Below are 24,060 nucleotides of genomic sequence, written 5' to 3'. Positions count from 1 at the left end.
GGCCATGTCATTATTTTTTTCATCTTTTAGATCTTTACTGTTCAGCCACGCTGTGGAGTAGTTGAATGCATGTGATGGAGCAATGTCCTGCATGAAAATCATGTTTTTCTTGAACGATACCGACTTTTTCCTGTACCACTGCTTGGAGTTGTCTTCCAGAAACTGGCAGTAAGTCTGGGAGTTGAGCTTCACTCCATCCTCAATTCGAAAAGGTCCCACAAGTTCATATTTGATGATACCAGCCCATACCAGTTCCCCATCTCCACCTTGCTGGCGTCTGAGTCGGAGTGGAGCTCTCTTTACTGATCCAGCCTCTGGCCCATCCATCTGGCCCATCAAGAGTGACACTCATTTCATCAGTCCATAAAACCTTTGAAAAAACAGTCTTAAGATATTTCTTGGCCCAGTCTTGACGTTTTATCTTATGTTTCTTGGTCAGAGGTGGTGGTTTTTCAGCCTTCCTTACCTTGTCCATGTCCCTGAGTATGGCACACCTTGTGCTTTTTGATACTCCAGTAACGTTGCAGCTCTGAAATATGGCCAAACTGGTGGCAAATGGCATCTTGGCAGCTTTACGCTTGATTTTCATCAATTCATGGGCAGTTATTTTGCGCCGTTTTTGCCTAACACGCTTCTTGCGACCCTGTTGGCTATTTGACATGAAACGCTTGATTGTTCGGTGATCACGCTTCAAAAGTTTGTCAGTTTCAAGATTGCTGCATCCCTCTGAAAGACCTCTCACAATTATGGACTTTTCAGAGACCGTCAAATCTCTCTTCTGACCCATTTTGCCAAAGGAAAGGAAGTTGCCTAATAATTAAGCACACCTTATATAGGGTGTTAATGTCATTACACCAGACCCCTCCTCATTACAGAGATGCACATCACCTGATTTACTTAATTGGCAGTTGGCTCTCAAGCCTATATAGCTTGGAGTAGGACAACGTGTATAAAAAGTATCATGTGATCAAAATACTCATTTGCCTAATAATTCTGCACACAGTGTATTTGCACAGTCAGTGTTTGCAACGTTTTGGAAGTAGCGTGTTTGTTTGCATACAGAATGCTGCGTTCTACAGTACAAGCACAGTGGATGGATTTATAGAAATCTCTTGCCCACGATGCTTCTTTTCTCTGCTCCGTAAACTTACATGTGGCGCGGCTTTCCAAGCTGCAGCATGTCAATTTATGTTCCTGTGGCCAGAATGTTCTCCATAGGGAGAAAAAAGCAAAAGTAGGTAGCACACTGAACCCTGATAGTAGGCGCGGACTGCTGCATTCTCCTGCAGAGCACACTCACATTTCCACAGGCGGGCTGACACTGCGTCAGCTGCTGTACATCCAACCTAAGAGCTTACTTTGTAGTCTTCCATATCACTTAATCTATGTGAAAAAAATGTGAACACTTTCAAATCTAGTACCACTAATATACTAATCGCATACTGATAGATGACAGACTGAACATGAGTCAACAGTGTGATGCAGCAGCAAAAAAGACAAGCACAATTGTGCAATGTATTTACAGAAGCACAGATAATAATAAGTTTTATTTCTATAGCGCCAACATATTCCACAACGCTTTACAATTCAGAGGGGACATGTACAGACAATATGAGAATACAAAATAACAAAATTAAGATACCTGGAGGAGTGAGAGCCCTGCTCGTAAGCTTACAGTCTATGAGGAAATAGGGGAGGCACAAAAGGTGAATGGGGGAGAAAAGCTTGTCATATATGGTCCAGCCATCGATCACGTGAAGTAATTATCACCCTCTACTCCTCTTTGGTCAGATCTCATCTGCAATTCTGAGCACCACGTCTTAAAAAAAGACATCAACAAATTGGAGCAAGTTCACAGAAGAGCAGCCAGAATGGTGACCGGTCTATAAACTGTCTGATGAGGAATGGTTACAGGATTTGGGAATGTTTAGCTTGAAAAAAAGAAAACTGAGAGGAATCTTAATAGCCGTCTGCAAATATCTCAAAGGCTGTCGAACTAGGGTTGACAAGGACAAGGACAAGGAAAGAATAGAAGCAATGGAATGAAACTGATTGGGAAGCGTCACAGATTAGATTTTGGAATAAAAACCTTTTGACAGTGAGGGTGATCAATGACTGGAACCACAAGAGGTAGTGAGTTCCCCTTCAATGGAAGATGTAAAAAGGAGACTGGACAGACACCTGTGTGGGATGATATAGTGAATCTTGCTTTGAGCAGGGAGTTGGACCTGATGACCCTGGAGGTCCCGTCCAACTATAACATTCTATGATTCTACTGCAGATAATCTACAGATACAGTAGAATAAATCCCAATTGGCATGATAACATGGTTTTTAGCCAAGTGTGTCCATTTTATAAACACCCCTAGGGACCTGGTCCTTTAGCCAACTAGAGTTTAGCATTTTCATAGCGAGCAGGCTAAATCCCAGTGGGCAGAAGGACCTGGTCCATTAGATCACTGAGTCTTGTATTAAAACAGTTATTGATACCTGGTCCTTTAGCCCACTAGGATTTAGCTTTCTTATGTAGAACAGGCTAAATCCCAGTGGGCAGAAGGACCTGGTCATTTTTCCCACTAAGAATTGTATTAAAACACTTATTGGAACCTGGTCCTTTAGCCCACTAGGATTTAGATTTCTCATAGAGAACAGGCGAAATCCCAGTGGGCAGAAGGACCTGGTTCCTCTGCCCACTGGGAAATAGCCGACTCTGGATAGAGAAAGCTAAATCCCAGTGGAAGCCACTGGGATTTAGCCACGACCGTGTGCACACCAATATAGGACTACACTGAGGAGCTGATCATGTGACCCCTGACTCCTCCCCTCCATGTGACATCATCACAGGTCCTGTAAGCTCAGAGCAGCCATATATCTAGTGTGCGGCTCTGCAGGTGGAGGTAGGTGCAGGGTATTATATATCTAGTGTGCGGCTCTGCAGGAGGAGGTAGGTGCATGGTATTATATATCTAGTGTGCGGCTCTGCAGGTGGAGGTAGGTGCAGGGTATTATATATCTAGTGTGCGGCTCTGCAGGTGGAGGTAGGTGCAGGGTATTATATATCTAGTGTGCGGCTCTGCAGGTGGAGGTAGGTGCAGGGTATTATATATCTAGTGTGCGGCTCTGCAGGTGGAGGTAGGTGCAGGGTATTATATATCTAGTGTGCGGCTCTGCAGGTGGAGGTAGGTGCAGGGTATTATATATCTAGTGTGCGGCTCTGCAGGTGGAGGTAGGTGCAGGTTATTATATATCTAGTGTGCGGCTCTGCAGGTGGAGGTAGGTGCAGGGTATTGTATATCTAGTGTGCGGCTCTGCAGGTGGAGGTAGGTGCAGGGTATTATATATCTAGTGTGCGGCTCTGCAGGAGGAGGTAGGTGCAGGGTATTATATATCTAGTGTGCGGCTCTGCAGGTGGAGGTAGGTGCAGGGTATTATATATCTAGTGTGCGGCTCTGCAGGTGGAGGTAGGTGCAGGGTATTATATATCTAGTGTGCGGCTCTGCAGGTGGAGGTAGGTGCAGGGTATTATATATCTAGTGTGCGGCTCTGCAGGTGGAGGTAGGTGCAGGGTATTATATATCTAGTGTGCGGCTCTGCAGGTGGAGGTAGGTGCAGGGTATTATATATCTAGTGTGCGGCTCTGCAGGTGGAGGTAGGTGCAGGGTATTATATATCTAGTGTGCGGCTCTGCAGGTGGAGGTAGGTGCAGGGTATTATATATCTAGTGTGCGGCTCTGCAGGTGGAGGTAGGTGCAGGGTATTGTATATCTAGTGTGCGGCTCTGCAGGTGGAGGTAGGTGCAGGGTATTATATATCTAGTGTGCGGCTCTGCAGGAGGAGGTAGGTGCAGGGTATTATATATCTAGTGTGCGGCTCTGCAGGTGGAGGTAGGTGCAGGGTATTATATATCTAGTGTGCGGCTCTGCAGGTGGAGGTAGGTGCAGGGTATTATATATCTAGTGTGCGGCTCTGCAGGTGGAGGTAGGTGCAGGGTATTATATATCTAGTGTGCGGCTCTGCAGGTGGAGGTAGGTGCAGGGTATTATATATCTAGTGTGCGGCTCTGCAGGTGGAGGTAGGTGCAGGGTATTATATATCTAGTGTGCGGCTCTGCAGGAGGAGGTAGGTGCAGGGTATTATATATCTAGTGTGCGGCTCTGCAGGTGGAGGTAGGTGCAGGGTATTATATATCTAGTGTGCGGCTCTGCAGGTGGAGGTAGGTGCAGGGTATTATATATCTAGTGTGCGGCTCTGCAGGTGGAGGTACGTGCAGGTTATTATATATCTAGTGTGCGGCTCTGCAGGTGGAGGTAGGTGCAGGGTATTATATATCTAGTGTGCGGCTCTACAGGTGGAGGTAGGTGCAGGGTATTATATATCTAGTGTGCGGCTCTGCAGGTGGAGGTAGGTGCAGGGTATTATATATCTAGTGTGCGGCTCTGCAGGTGGAGGTAGGTGCAGGGTATTGTATATCTAGTGTGCGGCTCTGCAGGTGGAGGTAGGTGCAGGGTATTATATATCTAGTGTGCGGCTCTGCAGGTGGAGGTAGGTGCAGGGTATTATATATCTAGTGTGCGGCTCTGCAGGTGGAGGTAGGTGCAGGGTATTATATATCTAGTGTGCGGCTCTGCAGGTGGAGGTAGGTGCAGGGTATTATATATCTAGTGTGCGGCTCTGCAGGTGGAGGTAGGTGCAGGGTATTATATATCTAGTGTGCGGCTCTGCAGGAGGAGGTAGGTGCAGGGTATTATATATCTAGTGTGCGGCTCTGCAGGTGGAGGTAGGTGCAGGGTATTATATATCTAGTGTGCGGCTCTGCAGGTGGAGGTAGGTGCAGGGTATTATATATCTAGTGTGCGGCTCTGCAGGAGGAGGTAGGTGCAGGGTATTATATATCTAGTGTGCGGCTCTGCAGGTGGAGGTAGGTGCAGGGTATTATATATCTAGTGTGCGGCTCTGCAGGTGGAGGTAGGTGCAGGTTATTATATATCTAGTGCGCGGCTCTGCAGGTGGAGGTAGGTGCAGAGTATTATATATCTAGTGCGCGGCTCTGCAGGTGGAGGTAGGTGCAGGGTATTATATATCTAGTGCGCGGCTCTGCAGGTGGAGGTAGGTGCAGGGTATTATATATCTAGTGCGCGGCTCTGCAGGTGGAGGTAGGTGCAGGGTATTATATATCTAGTGCGCGGCTCTGCAGGAGGAGGTAGGTGCAGGGTATTATATATCTAGTGTGCGGCTCTGCAGGAGGAGGTAGGTGCAGGGTATTATATATCTAGTGTGCGGCTCTGCAGGAGGAGGTAGGTGCAGGGTATTATATATCTAGTGTGCGGCTCTGCAGGAGGAGGTAGGTGCAGGGTATTATATATCTAGTGTGCGGCTCTGCAGGTGGAGGTAGGTGCAGGGTATTATATATCTAGTGTGCGGCTCTGCAGGTGGAGGTAGGTGCAGGGTATTATATATCTAGTGTGCGGCTCTGCAGGTGGAGGTAGGTGCAGGGTATTATATATCTAGTGTGCGGCTCTGCAGGTGGAGGTAGGTGCAGGGTATTATATATCTAGTGTGCGGCTCTGCAGGTGGAGGTAGGTGCAGGGTATTATATATCTAGTGTGCGGCTCTGCAGGTGGAGGTAGGTGCAGGGTATTATATATCTAGTGTGCGGCTCTGCAGGTGGAGGTAGGTGCAGGGTATTATATATCTAGTGTGCGGCTCTGCAGGTGGAGGTAGGTGCAGGGTATTATATATCTAGTGTGCGGCTCTGCAGGTGGAGGTAGGTGCAGGGTATTATATATCTAGTGTGCGGCTCTGCAGGTGGAGGTAGGTGCAGGGTATTATATATCTAGTGTGCGGCTCTGCAGGTGGAGGTAGGTGCAGGGTATTATATATCTAGTGTGCGGCTCTGCAGGTGGAGGTAGGTGCAGGGTATTATATATCTAGTGTGCGGCTCTGCAGGTGGAGGTAGGTGCAGGGTATTATATATCTAGTGTGCGGCTCTGCAGGTGGAGGTAGGTGCAGGGTATTATATATCTAGTGTGCGGCTCTGCAGGTGGAGGTAGGTGCAGGGTATTATATATCTAGTGTGCGGCTCTGCAGGTGGAGGTAGGTGCAGGGTATTATATATCTAGTGTGCGGCTCTGCAGGTGGAGGTAGGTGCAGGGTATTATATATCTAGTGTGCGGCTCTGTAGGAGGAGGTAGGTGCAGGGTATTATATATCTAGTGTGCGGCTCTGCAGGTGGAGGTAGGTGCAGGGTATTATATATCTAGTGTGCGGCTCTGCAGGTGGAGGTAGGTGCGGGGTATTATATATCTAGTGTGCGGCTCTGCAGGTGGAGGTAGGTGCGGGGTATTATATATCTAGTGTGCGGCTCTGCAGGTGGAGGTAGGTGCGGGGTATTATATATCTAGTGTGCGGCTCTGCAGGTGGAGGTAGGTGCGGGGTATTATATATCTAGTGTGCGGCTCTGCAGGTGGAGGTAGGTGCAGGGTATTATATATCTAGTGTGCGGCTCTGCAGGTGGAGGTAGGTGCAGGGTATTATATATCTAGTGTGCGGCTCTGCAGGTGGAGGTAGGTGCAGGGTATTATATATCTAGTGTGCGGCTCTGCAGGTGGAGGTAGGTGCAGGGTATTATATATCTAGTGTGCGGCTCTGCAGGTGGAGGTGGGTGCAGGGTATTATATATCTAGTGTGCGGCTCTGCAGGTGGAGGTGGGTGCAGGGTATTATATATCTAGTGTGCGGCTCTGCAGGTGGAGGTGGGTGCAGGGTATTATATATCTAGTGTGCGGCTCTGCAGGTGGAGGTGGGTGCAGGGTATTATATATCTAGTGTGCGGCTCTGCAGGTGGAGGTGGGTGCAGGGTATTATATATCTAGTGTGCGGCTCTGCAGGTGGAGGTGGGTGCAGGGTATTATATATCTAGTGTGCGGCTCTGCAGGTGGAGGTGGGTGCAGGGTATTATATATCTAGTGTGCGGCTCTGCAGGTGGAGGTAGGTGCAGGGTATTATATATCTAGTGTGCGGCTCTGCAGGTGGAGGTAGGTGCAGGGTATTATATATCTAGTGTGCGGCTCTGCAGGTGGAGGTAGGTGCAGGGTATTATATATCTAGTGTGCGGCTCTGCAGGAGGAGGTAGGTGCAGGGTATTATATATCTAGTGCGCGGCTCTGCAGGTGGAGGTAGGTGCAGGGTATTATATATCTAGTGCGCGGCTCTGCAGGTGGAGGTAGGTGCAGGTTATTATATATCTAGTGCGCGGCTCTGCAGGTGGAGGTAGGTGCAGGGTATTATATATCTAGTGCGCGGCTCTGCAGGTGGAGGTAGGTGCAGGGTATTATATATCTAGTGCGCGGCTCTGCAGGTGGAGGTAGGTGCAGGGTATTATATATCTAGTGCGCGGCTCTGCAGGTGGAGGTAGGTGCAGGGTATTATATATCTAGTGTGCGGCTCTGCAGGAGGAGGTAGGTGCAGGGTATTATATATCTAGTGTGCGGCTCTGCAGGAGGAGGTAGGTGCAGGGTATTATATATCTAGTGTGCGGCTCTGCAGGAGGAGGTAGGTGCAGGGTATTATATATCTAGTGTGCGGCTCTGCAGGTGGAGGTAGGTGCAGGGTATTATATATCTAGTGTGCGGCTCTGCAGGTGGAGGTAGGTGCAGGGTATTATATATCTAGTGTGCGGCTCTGCAGGTGGAGGTAGGTGCAGGGTATTATATATCTAGTGTGCGGCTCTGCAGGTGGAGGTAGGTGCAGGGTATTATATATCTAGTGTGCGGCTCTGCAGGTGGAGGTAGGTGCAGGGTATTATATATCTAGTGTGCGGCTCTGCAGGTGGAGGTAGGTGCAGGGTATTATATATCTAGTGTGCGGCTCTGCAGGTGGAGGTAGGTGCAGGGTATTATATATCTAGTGTGCGGCTCTGCAGGTGGAGGTAGGTGCAGGGTATTATATATCTAGTGTGCGGCTCTGCAGGTGGAGGTAGGTGCAGGGTATTATATATCTAGTGTGCGGCTCTGCAGGTGGAGGTAGGTGCAGGGTATTATATATCTAGTGTGCGGCTCTGCAGGTGGAGGTAGGTGCAGGGTATTATATATCTAGTGTGCGGCTCTGCATGTGGAGGTAGGTGCAGGGTATTATATATCTAGTGTGCGGCTCTGCAGGTGGAGGTAGGTGCAGGGTATTATATATCTAGTGTGCGGCTCTGCAGGAGGAGGTAGGTGCAGGGTATTATATATCTAGTGTGCGGCTCTGCAGGTGGAGGTAGGTGCAGGGTATTATATATCTAGTGTGCGGCTCTGCAGGAGGAGGTAAGTGCAGGGTATTATATATCTAGTGTGCGGCTCTGCAGGTGGAGGTAGGTGCAGGGTATTATATATCTAGTGTGCGGCTCTGCAGGTGGAGGTAGGTGCAGGGTATTATATATCTAGTGTGCGGCTCTGCAGGTGGAGGTAGGTGCAGGGTATTATATATCTAGTGTGCGGCTCTGCAGGTGGAGGTAGGTGCAGGGTATTATATATCTAGTGTGCGGCTCTGCAGGTGGAGGTAGGTGCAGGGTATTATATATCTAGTGTGCGGCTCTGCAGGTGGAGGTGTGTGCAGGGTATTATATATCTAGTGTGCGGCTCTGCAGGTGGAGGTAGGTGCAGGGTATTATATATCTAGTGTGCGGCTCTGCAGGTGGAGGTAGGTGCAGGGTATTATATATCTAGTGTGCGGCTCTGCAGGTGGAGGTAGGTGCAGGGTATTATATATCTAGTGTGCGGCTCTGCAGGTGGAGGTAGGTGCAGGGTATTATATATCTAGTGTGCGGCTCTGCAGGTGGAGGTAGGTGCAGGGTATTATATATCTAGTGTGCGGCTCTGCAGGTGGAGGTAGGTGCAGGGTATTATATATCTAGTGTGCGGCTCTGCAGGAGGAGGTAGGTGCAGGGTATTATATATCTAGTGTGCGGCTCTGCAGGTGGAGGTAGGTGCAGGGTATTATATATCTAGTGTGCGCTCTGCAGGTGGAGGTGTGTGGAGATTCCCCATTACTGGGGCAGGCGGCATTAACCCCTTCAGCTCTGAGACTTTATTGGTGTTTTTCGCTCGCTGATTTCTATGAATCGTGAGGTTTTTGTTCCTTTTCCTCTGATAGATACAGACGCCCCAACTATGAGAGGCCGGAAGTGAGGAAACCCGTCTGCCCTCAGTCCTCGCCCCTTTCTGCCCTCAGTCCTCGCCCCTTTCTGCCCTCAGTCCTCGCCCCTTTCTGCCCTCAGTCCTCGCCCCTTTCTGCCCTCAGTCCTCGCCCCTTTCTGCCCTCAGTCCTCGGCCCCTTTCTGCCCTCGTCCTCGGCCCCTTTCTGCCCACAGTCCTCGACCCATTTCTGCCCTCAGTCCTCGACCCCTTTCTGCCCTCAGTCCTCGACCCTTTCTGCCCTCAGTCCTCAGCCCCTTTCTGCCCTACGTCCTCGGCCCCTTTCTGCCCTCAGTTCTCGTCCCTTTCTGTCCTCGGCTCTTTTCTGTCCTCGGTCCTCGGCCCTTTTCTGTCCTCGGTCCTCGGCCCCTTTCTGCCCTCGGTCTTCGGCCCCTTTCTGCCCTCGGCCCCTTTCTGCCCTCAGTCCCCGGCCCCTTTTTGCCCTCGGTCCCCGGCCCCTTTCTGCCCTCGGTTCCCGGCCCCTTTCTGCCCTCGGTTCCCGGCCCCTTTCTGCCCTCGGTTCCCGGCCCCTTTCTGCCCTCGGTTCCCGGCCCCTTTCTGCCCTCGGTTCCCGGCCCCTTTCTGCCCTCGGTTCCCGGCCCCTTTCTGCCCTCGGTCCCCGGCCCCTTTCTGCCCTCGGTCCCCGGCCCCTTTCTGCCCTCGGTCCCCGGCCCCTTTCTGCCCTCGGTCCCCGGCCCCTTTCTGCCCTCGGTCCCCGGCCCCTTTCTGCCCTCGGTCCCCGGCCCCTTTCTGCCCTCGGTCCCCGGCCCCTTTCTGCCCTCAGTCCCTGGCCCCTTTCTGTCCCCGGCCCCTTTCTGCCCTCGGTCCTTGGCCCCTTTCTGCCCTCAGTCCCCGGTTCCTTTCTGACAACGGTCCTCGGCCCCATTCTGCCCTCAGTCCTCAGACCCTTTCTCCCCACACAGTATAATGTTCCCCCAGAATGTTATATGTTTTATATGTTTATTATTATTATTACTCATTCTATGTTTCCCCTTATTATCTCCAGTAATTGTATTATTACAGCGGATTCTTTATGATGTTACATCGTCATCTTCTCCCCATTCAGGTTCCTACAATATCGGATCCTCTCAGTGGAGATCTTCTATAGAAGAGAATTCTCCTGATTGCCCCGTGAAGGATGGATATGGACAGGGACAAGATGGCGGAGAGGATATTACACCTCACCCTAGAGATCCTCTTCCGGCTTACTGGAGAGGTGAGAGATTCTGATGACGTCACATTACATCATTCTTATCTATGGGAATAACGGACAGAACTGGAGAGGTGAGGACTCTGGAAATGTCTGTAGTGAGATTTATTACTGTGTCTCTCCATAACCAGGATTACACAGTAGTGAAGAAGACCTCTAGTGAGCGCTGTCAGGCCCCTGTGTCTGAGGGATGGGGAAGACCCCTGAGCCCAATCACGGGGCCTCCACCTCACCCCCCGATACATGAGAACATCAATGACCAGAAGATCCTAGAACTCACCTACAAGATGATTGAGCTGCTGACTGGAGAGGTGACACTGCTGGGAATGCTGGGACATTATACAGTAACGCTATGAAGGGATCGGGGGTGACGGTATTATTGTATGTGTCAGGTTCCTATAAGGTGTCAGGACGTCACCGTCTATTTCTCCATGGAGGAGTGGGAGTATTTAGAAGGACACAAAGATCTGTACAAGGACGTCATGATGGAGGTTCCCCAGCCCCTCACATCACCAGGTAATAGACAGGACTAAATACACACGGCCTATAATTATCTGTATGTAAGGAATGAATTCAGCCCCTGTATGTGTCTCCCCAGGTCTATCCAGTAAGAGGACAACACCAGAGAGATGTCCCCGTCCTCTTCTCCCACAGGAATGTAAACAAGAAGATCCCGATGTTCCTCAGGATCATCAGGTAGATGGAGAGAAGGTGCCATGAAATCTCCCTATGATGTGTAGACGGCTGTGAAGGTCTTGTGCTCAGTCTTGTTTTATCCTCCAGTATTATATGTGTTAGGCTATTTGCGCACGTTGCGTTCTATTACGCAGCGTAAAATAGTCACTGCATGTGCATCTCAGAACGCAGCCGAAAAGCTGTGTTCTGAGACGCATTCAGCAGAACGCAACGTGCGCACATTCCTGCAGAATTGATGCGTTCTGGATGCTTGCTCTGCCATGGGAAAAGCATCCAGAGCGCTCATTTTTGACAGTGCAGTCCCACTCGGCTCTGCTGCATCCCCATAGACTTGCAGCAGAGCCGACTGGGACTGGAATGTCAAAAAGAGCACATGGCTGGCTGCGGGAGACAGCCGCGCGATCAGAATGAACCCGGGTGAACTTCACCCGACTTCATTGTGATCGCGCAGCTCTGTCTGTGGGCCGCGGCTTGATTTGCGGTCACACGTGAAGGACTCACCTGTGACCGCAAATCTGAGTGACTGCAGTGAGCCACGCGATCACCGGTGCCGTCACTCAGGTTACCTGAGACCTGTGGCCGCGGGTAACCTGAGTGTCGTCCCCGCACACATCCCGACATTACCGCCAACATCACCGCACACATCCCGACATTACCGCCCACATCACCGCACACATCTCGACATTACCACCTACATCCCCGCACAGATCCCGACATTACCTCCGACATCCCCGCACACATCCTGACATTACCTCCGACATCCCCGCACACATCATGACATTACTGCCTACATCCCTGCACACATCCCGACATTACCTCCGACATCCCCGCACACATCCCGACACTACAGCCCTCATCATCACCGCACACACACCGGCATTACCTGAGTGACGTCCCCGCTGAAAGTGCGACTCCCTTCAGTTTCTACATGGAGCGGACAGGAGCGGCGGTGTTGTACTGCCGCTCCTGTCCGCTTCATGTAGCAGAGCTGGATGTGTCGCGGGACCTCGTGGATTACGCCGGACCTGGAGGGGTATTTGGGGATTTTAATAAAGTGGTGAAAAAGGGTGTTTTTTGTCTTTTATTTCAAATAAAGGATTTTTCGGGTGTATGTGTTTATTTACTTTCAAAAGGTTAATCATTGGGGGTGTCTCATAGACGCCTGCAACGATTAACTAGGACTTAGTGGCAGCTATGGGCTACTGCCATTAACTCCTTATTACCCAGATTGCCACCGCACCAGGGCAGTTCTGGATGAGCCGGGTACAGTCCCGGGACTGTCGCATCTAATCCATGCGGCAATTCCGGGCGGCTGCTGGCTGATATTTTTAGGCTGGGGGGCGCCCCATAACGTGGGGTTCCCCATCCTGAGAATACCAGCCTTCAGCCGTGTGGCTTTACCCTGGCTGGTATTAAAATGGGGGGGACCGCACGCCGTTTTTTTTTAATTATTTATTTATTTATTTTAGTGCACTACATAGACTCGCCCACCGGCGGCTGTGATTGGTTGCAGTGAGACAGCTGTCACTCAGCATGGGGGCGTGTCTGACTGCAACTAATCATAGGCGCCGGTGGGCAGGGAAAGCAGGGAATACGAGATTGAATAATGGACGGCCGGCATATTCAAAAGCAGGAGAAGCCGCCGGAGCAGTGGGACAGCCGTGCAGCTGATCGGTGAGTATGAGAGAGGGGGGAGAGGGATAGACCGACAGAGAGAGAGAGACCGACCGACAGGGAGACACAGAGACCGACAGACAGAGAGAGAGAGACCGACATTACAACCAATACGCACAAAAGAAGTGACATGTCACTTCTTAGAACGCGCGCTTTGGGCAGCAGCCGAAGCGCTGCTCTCTAATACGCCACGTGCGCACGGCTCCTGCATAATCTTCATAGATTATGCTGGGGACGCAGGACGCATGCAGTTACGCTGTGGTGTAGATCGCAGTGTAACTGCATGTAAATACACAACGTGCACACATAGCCTTATGCTTGTGTAATGAGAGCGGTGGGGATGGCAGGATTAGGAGAGATAAGAGCTTTGATGATTCCTTTTAGTCCTCGTTCACACTACTGTATTTTCAGTGCTGTCCATAAAATAACACAACGTCTCGTCCTCAGACCATTGTTATTGGATGTGGCAGTGCAGATGGGGGATTTTCTTTCTCACTGACAGAATCTGCATGTGAGAATAATCCCAGCATCCTCTAGTGCCGTCCGTAAATCGGAGGAGACTCGTCCATTCAGGTCTGTGTCTGCACAAACCATCAGATTCCCACCAGCTCCACCATACAGCGGACATTGTGTTACGGATACATTGCAGTTCTGTAATGGAGGAAGCTGTAAATGGTCTTGTAAATTATTAATAGCGGCAGTAAATACCGGATTGTATATGGATGACAAATAAGAAAAGACTTGTCCTAGTTTTCTGGATGAAGCTGTGATGATTCTTTATCCGGTCGTGTGATCCCGGCATTAGAGGCCGTTACATCCCGGGAAGAGAGGATTTCTTTATCGTTCCTATGGGAGACCCAGACCATGGGTGTATAGCTACTGGCCTCCGGAGGACACACAAAGTACTACACTCAAAACGTGTAGCTCCTCCCTCCTAGCATATACACCCCCTGCTAGCCAGTCCTAGCCAGTTCAATGCTTTGTGTTTCAGGAGGATCACACACACATGCATTCTCTGATTTTGATTTTTGATTTTTCCTTCTGGATCAAAGATTTGGAAGAAAAGCGGGTCCAGCTGGACTCCCGGCATGTCCCTTCTCACCCCACTGTGTCGGCGGTGCTGTTAAGGTTGATTTTCCAAGGCTGGAGCCTTCTCATGCCGCGCTCCTTCACCATCCCATGCTGGGGCTCTGGCTTGAAGTGGGAGCCAACACGGTTCTCACTGCTTTGCAGGAGACCGGTCTCCATCCACAGCCCTTTTGCAGGATCCTGCTGGACGGAGCTATCACCCCCCAGGAACCTGGCAACCTGCGTCTCACAAGCTAAGTATATGAGACGTTATTACCACAGAAAGTGGTCTTTCCAGGGGTCCTTTATGTTTATTTATTGGGGAGTGTGTTTTACGTTTGGTGTTAACGTTCCGGCCGGTTCTCCAGTTTTCACTGGAGAACCGCGCCGATGGTGCCTGCTCGCCGGCCGCATGTTTTACTCTAGGCCCCGGCTTCGCCTGAGGCCTAGTTTTGGTTTCCACTGTCTCTGCATGTCAGTCATGCAGAGGGACAGTGTGGCTCCGCCCAGCGGCTGCGCAGCACAAGGGAAGGGACACTCCTCACTGAGGAAGGATTCCTTCCCCTGGCTTTTGCCGCTCTCAGAGTAGGCCCCGCCCCCTCTCCTCGCTCCGGTCGCCATTTTCTAAGCGTTCTCTGTGCCTGCATAGGCATAGAGATTCCACAGTGTGACAAGTGGGGACCTGGGCTGAGGGACCAGAGGGCACAGACATGTCTGTTTAAACGATTTGGCAGCCACAACCTCCGGTTTGTGCAGCTGCTTGTTTTTATCTGTTTATTTATGCTGGGGGCCAGTCCTGACAGAGCCCCCACCTCTGCAGAATGTCTCACAGAGCAAGGCAGCAGGCTGTTTTTATTATCCACTGCAGGTAGTCTCGTACGGCTGTACCGAGCTCATAATCACAGCTCTGCTACATCAGTAGCTCTGCTACATCAGTATGCACAGCTCTTACATCAATATGGAGGCTCATTAGTGGTCCCTCCATCTGCTCCGGTTTCGGTGGCTGACCCCTGAGGGAATCCTATTTCCAGGGGTCGGCTGTCCCGGCATCTGCTGAGCATGCAGCTCCCTTCTCAGGGCGTTTTCTGCTTCAGCTCGCTCAATAAAGCTCACAAAGGACTCTCCTTCTGGGCTCAGACCCCGTCCTCCTGACAGGGAGACGCAGGGTCCCCTGTCCTCCCCGTCCCGCAGCTCCGATTACGAGCTGACTCACTGGACGAGGAGGATGTCTCTACCAGGGGCTCGGACGCTACCTTATGTACATTGATCCTTCCGTAGGTGACGCAGATGCGAATGATTGGATTGCGTCCATTATACAATTGTACTGGACCTCCATCCGCCTGTATCAGGGGAGTATTCCTCACTGGCAGAAAGGCATCAGTATACCTTTAACAGGACGAGGAGTGTGTTCCTTAACCACTCCAGTTTTCAGCCCGCTGCGTCCAAGCCCACAGCCTGTCCTGCAGACCCCAAAGCGGGGTTCTGCTGCCTGTTTCCCCCTCCCATCAGAGGTGGTCAAGGAGTGTACTCATTCGCCAAAGGTGGCCCCTCCGGTGTCTAGACTTTCAGCCCGGATAGTTGTATCAGTGGCTGACGGCACCTCTATAAGGATCCCACGGTACATTAATTTTGTACTGGACCTCAATCCGCCGGAGTTACCTTACCTAGGAGAACACAACGTGTGTTCCTTAACCACTCCAGTTTTCAGGCCCCTGTGACCAAGCCCAGGGTCCGCTCTGACAGTCGCTTCCCATGAAGCGTGATTCTGAGGACTGTGTTTCCCCTGTCCACCAATGGTGGTCAAGAAGTGGGCTCATTCACCTCAGGTGGCTCAGCCCGGACCGTTATGTCAGTGGCTGATGGCTCCTCACTTAAGGTTTTGCGGTCCGCCCGGTTGTCCTTTGGGCCATGTCGGTATGGGGGCGGCAGGAGCTTCGTTCTCCTCAGCTTTACAGCAGTGCGGTTTTTTTGTACCTTCTCTGCTTCTCTGGAGGAGATGCATTCCCTCACAGGGACTCTATGCCCAAAACGGTTGCCTGAACTTCCAGACTTCAGTCTTTTCATCCTATGCCAGGTCTGCCATGCTGGACACCGCACGGCGGTGGGCTTGGCTACTTTCCTCGCTATCCGCAGGCTCCTGTGGCTTCGGAAATGGAAGGCAGATGCCTCTATAGAGGTTCCTTGCTGGGCTCCCCTTTGGTGGGACCAGTCTCTTCGGAACCAACTGGATGAAATTAAAGAAGCTCTTGGCGGGGAGAGTTCTTCCTTGCCACAAACCTAAACCAGGGAACCTGTCCAGGGCAGGAATCAGTTGAGGTTTCGGTGGTTTCCGTTCCTCCATCTGATTGTCCTCTAGCTCGGCCTAGGTTCATAGAACCAAATGGCTTGAAGCTGCGTCTTCAGAAGACCGCAGGAGATGCTGCCACTGAGTCAGCTTCCTCCGAGCTATCTAGCCACGCCAACCACCTCCTTGGTCGGTGGCAGGCTCTCTCCACTTGGCGACGTATGGTTCTAACACGTCTCCGTTCAGTGGGGGCGGGATTATATCTCCCATGGCTACAGGATGGAATTCTGTCCACCCGCCAAACAGATTTTTTCTGTCAACTCCTCCCGGCTCCAAGGCCGCCGCCTTCTCACAGGCCGTGGCATTTCTTGCAGGCCACTGGAGTAATTGTACCGGTTCCCGACTGGGAACGGTTCTGAGATTTTTGCTTAAATCTATTTCTAGTCCCCGAAGAAGGCGGTGCCTTCCGACCTGGATCTTTAGCTTTTCAAGCATGGTCAGGTGTGGCGTTTTCACATGGAGTCTCAGTCTTGTTCCGTGTGTTTTTCACCGGATCAATCAAGAACCCAAGGAGATTCCCTAGCAGCCATCGGCATCAGAGATGCCTTTCTGCAGGGGTCAATCGCAGTTTCACACCAGCGTTGACTACGTTTTGCCATCGGAGTGGTCCAATTCGTGGCTCTTCCCTTGGGGTTAGCCACGGCCCCTCGAGTATTCTCATTGAGGCTGCTGTGATTAGGGTCCTGCACCCCTAGGGATTGGCAGTGATCGTTTGCCCTGGACGGCCTTCTTCTCGGGGCTTCATCCAGTGCAGACTCTTAGCAGAGTACTTCGCTTACTCTCGCCACTCTAACCTATTCGGGTGGCTTGTCATTCTGTCCAAGTCCACTCTGACTTCGAACCAGAGGTTCTCAGGGACGCAATTCGAGACTCTGTCGGCACTTGTGAAGCTGCTCTTAGTCGATCAGTAGTCCCTCCGCTGGCGGTCGACGTCGTTCTATCAGACACCAAATGCAGGTGCTGGTCAGACGGTGGCGTCAATGGAAGCGATTCCTTGCCCAGTTTCTCCTGCGTCCTCTGAGACTGGATGTTTTCCGCTGTACACGCGAACTCCCTCCTTCCACGGGGTGGTGGCTTCGCCACTGACCAGGGGCTCGTTTCAGTGGTGGTTTCGGCCACTCTGTCTCAGGGACGCTCCTTCCTGGCCCCGTCCCGGGTGATCCTCACCAGGATGCTGGTCTTTCCGCCTTGGGAGCAGTATATCTCCACCGTGGAGCGCAGGGCGCTTGGACTCTGTCCGAATCAGCCCTCTGGATCAATGTGCTGGAAATCAGAGCTGTATTTCTAGCTCTCTAAGCCTTCACCATCTGTTGGCGGCTAGGCACATTCGAGTCCAGTCGGACAACGTGACAGCGTTTTCCTACATCAACTTCCAGGGCGGGACACTCAGCCGCCTGGCAATCTTGGCGGCTCAACATTCTTCAGTGGACAAGGGACTCCTAGTCCACCATATCCGCAGCCCACATCCTAGATGTGAAAACTGCGAGGCAGACTATTTCAGCTGTCCAACCGTGGTCCACAATCCTCAGGTTTTGCGGTAGACACACTGGTTCATGTTTGATCCCAGCTTCGTCTCTACCTCTTGCCCAGAGTCCTGCGCAAGATCAGTAAAGGGGGCCGTCGGGTCATTCTCATACTCCAGACTGACCCAGGCAGGCTTGGTACCCTGACCTGCTCCTTCTGTCCGTTGGGTTGCCATGGCATCTTCCGGACCGTCCAGACCTTTTCTCAAAAGGTCCGTTTTTTTCCGTCAGAATTCTGGATTCTCAGATTGACGGCGTAGCTCTTGAGTCCTGGATCTTGGCGACTTCTGGTATCCTTCCTGAAGTCATCTCCGCTATGACTCGAGCTCCAAAGTGTCCTTTGACCTTTTTAGCCTTGCCGACCCTCCTGTCCCTTCCACAGTCCGGTCTACAGCTAGGACTATCCCTCATTAAGGGACAGGTCTCGGCTCTGTCAGTATGTGCCAGCGGCGTATCGTCCGGCTGGCTCCGGTGTGCTCCTTTAAGGGCGCATCTCACATCATTCCGCCTTTCCGGCGGCCTATGGAGCCCTGGGACCTTAATCCGGTCCTCCCGGTTCCCGGAAACCCCCCTTTGCGCCTCTTAGGGAGGTTTCTTTGTTTCATCTTTCACAGAAAGTAGTCTTTCTAGTGGCTATAATTTCCCGCCAGAGAGTCCTGGCTGCACTCTCTCGGAGTCACCCCCTTTTTTGGTCTTTTGCATCAAGACAAGGTGGTCTCCGTCCGACTCCGGACTTTTTTCCCTAAGGTGGTTACTGCTTCCACCTTATCCGGGGCAATTTTCCTGCCTTCCTTTTGTCCGGCTCCTGTTCATCGCTTTGAGGAAGCGTTGCATATCCTGGATCTGGTGCAGGCGCTCCGGATCTATGTGTCTTGCACCGCCGTTATTAGGCGGTGCACCTCTCTCTGGTGCTGACTGCTGGTCAGCGTAGCGGTCTCTCGGCATCTAAGCCGACCCTGGTTCGTTGGCTTAGGTCGGCCATTTCCGAGACCTACAAGTGTACTCAAGTGCCTTCCCCGCCGGGGATCAGAGCACATTTGATCAGACCTGTCGGTGCCTTTTGGGCTTTCAGGCACCAGGCTACGGCTCAGTAGGTCTGTCAGACTGCAGCTCGAATTAGTCTGCATACTTTTTCGAAGCTCTATCCAAGGCATGCTCATGCTTTGGCAGACGCGGGCTTGGGCAGACGCATCTTTCAGGCGTCTGTCGCCCATTTGTGAAGTTAGGTTTTGCCTGCTTCTCAGTTGTCTGTTTATTCCCACCCATGGACTGCTTTGGAACGTCCCATGGTCTGGGTCTCCCATAGGAACGATAAAGAAAAAGAGAATTTTGTTACTTACCGTAAATTCTTTTTCTTATAGTTCCGTCATGGGAGACCCAGCACCCTCCCTATTGCCTGTTGGCAGGTTTCTTGTTCCGTGTGTCTTCACCGGCTGTTATTGTTGTAGACAGAGGTTCCGGTTCTTCCGGGTTTTACTCTGTCTCTTCTTGTGGGTGGATGTCCTCCTTCAGCTTTTGCACTAAACTGGCTAGGACTGGCTAGCAGGGGGTGTATATGCTAGGAGGGAGGAGCTACACGTTTTGAGTGTAGTACTTTGTGTGTCCTCCGGAGGCCAGTAGCTATACACCCATGGTCTGGGTCTCCCATGACGGAACTATAAGAAAAAGAATTTACGGTAAGTAACAAAATTCTCTTTTTATCTACAAAGTGTAAAATCTCTCCCTTCCCTGAATATTTCTGCCTCCGGTCACATCCCGTCTGCCGGTATAACGGGCTCCGCACCACAAAACCTACATCCAACTCATCAATTGTGGTGTTTTCTAAGTCACTTTTTTTATCTTCTTGTATTAATTAATCTTTTTTTGTTCCAAATTCTTCATATTGGTCCAAGTGGATCATGAGTTTTGCGCACAATAGAAAGGCTTTGTAATTTTTCCTTTGACCTGTTTGTGACTTTTTAGTGCAAAAAGCATCATGTTTTCCTAAATGGCGACAAGTTTGCACCAAAATATTTGGTTTACATAAAATATCTCGGATATGGACTGGAGAACATTTCTGACAAAATTTCCTAGTTTTTAGGTTGAAGTTAGACATACCGTTCCTTGAAAAACTATTCACACCCGGTGAACTTTTCCACATTTTTTCACATTACAGCCACAAACAAATGGATTGTATTGGGTTTTTATGTGATAACAGCACAAAGTAGTAAGTTTATTCTTGTAAAGTATAAAGGAAATTATACATGGATTTCTAAACATTTTAAGAAATATAACTCTGAAAATTGTGATGTGCATTAGTATTCATCCCTTTGAGTGAATACTTTGCAGGACCTCCTTTCACTGCAATTACTGCTGCCAGTCTCTTGGGGGATGTGTCTACCAGCTTTGCACATCTACAGGTGACATTTTTGCCCTTTCTACTCTATAAAACAGCTCTATCTCAGGTAAATTGGAAGAAGGCGTCTGTGAAGAAATTTTCAATTCTTATGTTTTGCTTTTAAAAATGTCCACTCTTCCATAAAGGCCAAATTTGTGGAGTTTATGACTTATAGGTGTCCTGTGGACAGATTCTCCCCATGAGCTCTGGATCGCTCCTGCTTTTCCACGGGCCTCTTGGCTGCTTCTCTATAATAGTGCTCTTCTTGCTTGGGATGTCAGTTTAGGTGGACGGCCATGTGTTTGTAGTTTTGCAGTTGTGCTATATGTGACAAACAAGTATCTGGAGATTTGTGTGAGGGGTGAACTGTTCTTAATTAGGCCAGACATATTGTGCTTTTGATTGGCAAATCAAGAGAAGTTAGCCCTTGTTTCATGTCAGACTGACCAGAGCCATATTGTGTGTTAAATGTTGATTGCCTCAGCCTGTTTGACTATGTCAATTAGAGGAATATTATGCAGTCGAATTTAATTGAACCAATGAGAGAACAGCCATCTCCCAACAATCCTGTAAGATACAGTACTCTGAAATGAGAACTGAGGGGTATAAAAAGGACTTTGCTCCTCTTTCCACATTCATTTTGCAGGACTTCAGCCTAAAATCCACATTTTTAGCTGGAAGATCACAGATCTGCTTCACTGCTCAATGCTGAGCCCACAATTGTGCCTGGAGAACCCAGGTGAGGACAGTTCAGTTGCCTGGCTACATATCTTGCTGTGCTCAGTCATCTTTCTAACCTTGCCGCTATCTCCTCTCAGTGGGTGCTCATCAAAAGCGAGGCGCTGCTGACTGGGATAGTTAGCCCAGGAAGCCCCGAAGTCGCAAAGATTCTAATCTCTCGCGAGCCAACGGATGGGAGAGACTCTGCCGCTTGTACCATCTTGTGATCTTTCTGGAAATGTACAATATGATTTTTCCTGTTGGTGAACCAGTAACGTCCTACTAAGGTGTGGTTCCCTCACTCTGTGTTGTCTAAGTAGTGTCCTGACCACAAGGAAGAAGTGCGGGCGTTCAGTGGGATGAGCCCTGGTCAGAGTGGTCTTTCTGAAGACAGCCAGGCCAGCGGACGACCGTACCCATTGACCCTCGTGTCTCCACACTATACTCCTGCTATTTTTGGATGATGGATTGAAAAGTGCTTAGTGAGATGTTCAGAGCTTTGGCTATTTTTTTTTTTTTTTATAACTGAGCCCTGCTTTACTTATCTCCACAACTTTATCCCTGACCTGTCTGGTGGGTTTCTTGGTTTTCAGATGCTTTTTGATCCCTAATGTTCTGAAACAAAACTTGTGAAACCTTCACAAAACAGCTGTAGTTATACTGAGAATAAATGATACAGGTGACTCAATTTACTAATTATGTGACTTCTGGAGGCAATTGGTCACTCAGGGGCATCATACTACAAGGGGCTTAATACAAATTCACATCACAATATTAAGATTTATAGTTTTAAATATTTAGAAAAACATCTATCATTTCCTTTATACTTCACAAATACTTGTTACTTAATGCTGGTATACTGTATCACATAAAATCACAATAAAATGCATTTACATTTGTGGGTATTACGCTAAAATAAGTGGAAACATTCCGGGGGTGTGAATACCTTTACAAGGGGCATAATTCCTTCATGACTAAAAATATCAGACTAGTTCCCTGGATCAATGTCCCATCACAAAATCTAGTCTTGATAACCTGCAATAATATACTTTTTACGGAAGGCATCCAAGCCCACCTTGAATTTTTGTAGTCTATCAACATTTATCACATCATGTGTCAGAGAGTTCCATATTCTCACTGCTCTTACAGTAGAGAATCACCATCTGTGATTATGACTGAACGTCCTTGTCATCATTGCAGGCCTCAGTTATAAAAAGCTCATTAGAAATATCTCAGTAATGCCCCTGATATACTTGTACATTGTAATAAAATCGTCCTGTAGCCTTTGTGTTTCCAGAATGAATAACCCCAGGCTTGCTAACCTGTCCTCCTATTGCAGACCTTCCATTCCTTTAAGGACATGTGCGCACGTTGCGTAAATACATGCTTTTACGCTGTGTTCTGCACTGCAGCGTAAAAGCATGCGTCCTGCACAATCTATGTAGATTGTGCAAATTCCATCCGCACATTGCTTTTTAGAACGCAGTGATTTGCATGCTGTCAAAACGCTGCATTCTAAAAAGTAACATGTCAATTGTTTTGTGCGTTCTGGATGCTTTCTCCACTCTGTCTATGGGAGAGGCAGCATCCAGAACACACAAATTCTGCAGGAATTCTGCAGACACCAAACTTTCAGAATGCAGCTTTTCAGCTGCGTTCTGAATCGCACAAGCAGTGACTTTACGCTGCGGTGCAGAACGCACCTACGTGCGCACATGGCCTAATGGTCGCTCTTCTCTGCACCCGATCTAATTCAGTTGTGTCCTCTTCATTCACTGGAGCCAAAATTGTACAGAATATTGTAAGTGTGGCCGCACTAGTGACTTGTTCATTGCATCCTATTATGTTATCTGCCTTGGCATCAGCTTCCTGGCACTGGTTGGTTTTCTCGTCCACCCACACACCCACGTCTTTTTCAGTGTCATTATTATGCAGAAAGTTTGGAAATATTTAAAAAAAAATTGCAATTTAAAAATCAGACAAAAAAATCTGGAAAGCTAAAAACCTGCAAACATACAAAAAAAAAACAAAAACAAGCAAACAGATGAATATTATAAAAGTGTCACGAGCCATACATGTAAAGTAAAAGCTGCTTCTTAATATTATTGGATCAAGAATCTTCATTTCAGTTTCTGCAGCCCAAAACCAGGAACTGTCTTTGTAACGCCCTGGACTATTCAGGTCGTCACAGGGTACTGCACAAACTGCCCTCCCGTGCAGTATTCAACCCCCATGGTTCTGGGAACCTAACCTGCAGTACTGCCTCCACCAGCATTCACAAATCCTACATACATCTTGCACCACACCTGTCAGGCACACCAGTGGACTGCTTAAGCAGGAATAGGGCAGCCCACCTAGGGGTCAAGCAGGGAGGTGTCAGTTCAGTCGAGTAGTAACCCTCGAGCTGTAAGGACCTCTGAGGAAGCTGGGAGTTGGGGCTCCCAGGGAAGAAGCAGACTGGGTCGCAGACGGTGGTCTGGACCTAGAGGAGTAGGACCCTCGGTCGCAGGGGATTAAGGCTAGGTGCCTAGAACCCATCGAGGAGGACGGCCAGCAGCCTGGTCTTATCACCGGTCCGGGACCGAAGGCACGGCGAGGTACACGGACCCTAGGTCGAGGAGAAGCGTCAGGCAACCCGGCAATTAACCTGAGGAGAACTGGGCCTTTATGGACTGTTCCCACCCAGCTCAGAGATCGGGGTTACTAGCGCAACGAGGGACATAGGGCTTTCCTAGTAAGCAGCCCACTAAAATCCAAAGCGTGAGCCCCTGAGAGCAGGCTCCCTCACTTAGCCACAGTGGGGAGTGGGGCCCGGCAAGCGCCAAGCTACCGGGCCACAAGGGACACTCTAAATTTGTGCCAGGAGCCAGGTCACGGACCACCAGGCAGTGCTGCAGGGGACGGGACCCGGACATGCTCCCCTCGAGAGGCAACGGCAGTCAGAGTCTTGGTTTACCCTGTTGTCAGCATCAGCTTCATTGCTGAATGAGTACCCGACTGACCCCCGCACTGCACCCCCATAACCACTATCCAGAGTCCCAGGGCCTACCCCCCCCTACCCATGGAGGGCAACGTCACCTTGCTGCCCCATTCCATCACCCGGGTACTCCCAACGGCAGCGGTGGTACTCCCAATTACCGTACACCATGGGTGGCATCATAAACTATACTAATGCCCTGTAAATATCCCCCTTTCACATTTGAGTGTGGCCCGGCCCCCGGGTCAGGAGACCCGCGAGCCACGAGTAATCACCAACCCCTAGATCCGAGCAGTTCGA

At 50.0% G+C, this 24,060-nt stretch overlaps 1 protein-coding gene across 1 annotated transcript in view; it reads left to right on the top strand.

The window, feature by feature from the left end:
* Window positions 1-10,991: 10,991 nt before the first annotated feature.
* Window positions 10,992-24,060, top strand: part of LOC142259063 (uncharacterized) — a gene marked incomplete at its 3' end in the record, with an annotated part of 29,978 nt that continues 16,909 nt past the window's right edge. Inside the window, exon 1 of the mRNA XM_075331587.1 lies at window positions 10,992-11,077. The remainder of the gene's footprint in view (window positions 11,078-24,060) is intronic.

This window comes from Anomaloglossus baeobatrachus (genome assembly GCF_048569485.1).
Source record: "Anomaloglossus baeobatrachus isolate aAnoBae1 chromosome 5 unlocalized genomic scaffold, aAnoBae1.hap1 SUPER_5_unloc_24, whole genome shotgun sequence".
NCBI lineage: Eukaryota > Metazoa > Chordata > Amphibia > Anura > Aromobatidae > Anomaloglossus > Anomaloglossus baeobatrachus.
This window is presented reverse-complemented; position numbering and strand designations above follow the sequence as displayed.